Source organism: Colobus angolensis, unplaced genomic scaffold, assembly GCF_000951035.1.
Source record: "Colobus angolensis palliatus isolate OR3802 unplaced genomic scaffold, Cang.pa_1.0 Scaffold477, whole genome shotgun sequence".
Taxonomy (NCBI): domain Eukaryota; kingdom Metazoa; phylum Chordata; class Mammalia; order Primates; family Cercopithecidae; genus Colobus; species Colobus angolensis.
This window is the reverse complement of record NW_012118232.1, coordinates 667,367-669,055: the sequence shown is the minus strand read 5'-3', so window position 1 is coordinate 669,055 and position 1,689 is coordinate 667,367.

Sequence of the window (1,689 nt, the reverse complement as noted above, 5' to 3'; positions counted from 1 at the left end):
CAGGATGGTCTCGATCTCCTGACCTTGTGATCCGCCCGTCTCGGCCTCCCAAAGTGCTGGGATTACAGGCTTGAGCCACCGCGCCCGGCCTTTTTTTCTCTTTTAATAGAGACGGAGTTTATGTTGCCCAGGCTGGCCTTGAACTCCTTGCCTCAAGCAATCCTCCTGCCTGAGCGTCCCAAAGTGCTTGGATTACAGGCTTGAGCCACCAAGCCTGGCCATCATTTTCAAAGTCTGTTGTCCTTCAATAAATTAACATTCTAATGGAAAGAAGAAAAAGAGAGAGGAAAGCCCTAGGGAAGGCTAACACAAAATTCAGTCTAATGGTTCTCTGTGGGATGGAAGCGGGGGGGGATGGGCAAGGGAATGAACCCACAGCAGACACAGAAGTTAGCCAATGGTTTTATTAGTGTTTACTGTTATTCTTTGTAAAAGGTATGACATATTTTCTGTATGTACCAAACTCCTAAAACAAGGTGGATTAGGGCAAACATGGAATATGGCCATATAATTCAGAGAATCATACTATACTTTTTATACAGCAGTCAAGTCACTAAAAATGGTTTATCAGGTTAGGTTTACCAGGAATCCTAGATGACACAACTGGGCATGAGAATATGACGAACCACCGTCCTCTGCCTGGTAGTAGAGGTCATTACTGGCCTTTCACATTCAAGCCATCTCCCAGCTGTGACTCTGGGCTTGCTGTACTGTAGTGTAGGTAGTGCTTTAATGAGATGTGAGTAGTTAATCGTTCTTTACTGAATTGTTCTAACATAAGTGGACTAAAATTAGGAGAAAAATCTCTAGAAAAAATTAGGAGATATGTTTATGGCAGAGATCATTAACTTGAGGATACTCTGTGGCCTTAAGCATCAGCTTTATTCTCGTGCAACAGTTAGAAATTATTCTGAAACTTAGTCTTTAGTATGTAGATATTTTCTTGCTTGAAATGATGTTAGATGTGGTTACGCAAGCATGGAAAGGTGTCTGCTTTTTCTACCAGGCTGATCCAAACTTACACTGGGTCAAATTGCCAAATCACTCAATAGACTGAGCCTCTGATTTAGCTCAAGTCTGGGATTGCTTTATGCTGTGTAGGTTCACTTTCTCATGGAAGGAGCAACTGTTTCTAGCAGCTGAATGGAAGAGCAGCATCTTCATCATAGAGTAGCGTAAAACCTGTTGCCCAGAGTCCTCATGAAGGTCCAGTCCTTGCAATTTAGTGGAGCCAAGCAAGGGAGGAGCATATTTCTGTTCATTGAGAAATGCGTAGTCAATCAGGAATTTCCACCACCCTAGCAAAAAGTTTATAGTCTAGTAGCTGGCAGAAATATAACCTGCATAACTATCCTGGCTTAAATGATCTTACAATAGAGAATGTGTCCATAATTTAATTTGAATTCTGCAAAAAAGTAAATAAGGTTATCATTAGTTGCCTAAAAACAAAGTTGCCGAAAACAATTCGGGCTTCACTGAAAAGCATCCTGATTGATCCTTGAATTGTTTAAGAAATATTTCATGGACTATATTCATCGAGTGAGTGTTTTAGGAGGAAATAATTTTCCCCCAAGTGCTGTCCTGCAGTGACTTGGGAAGTACTCAAGCAGAGACAGAACTATAAAAATTCTTTGCCAAGACAGTTATTGGAATATTGTGCAGCTGATAAAGGACAAGCTACGTCAGAAC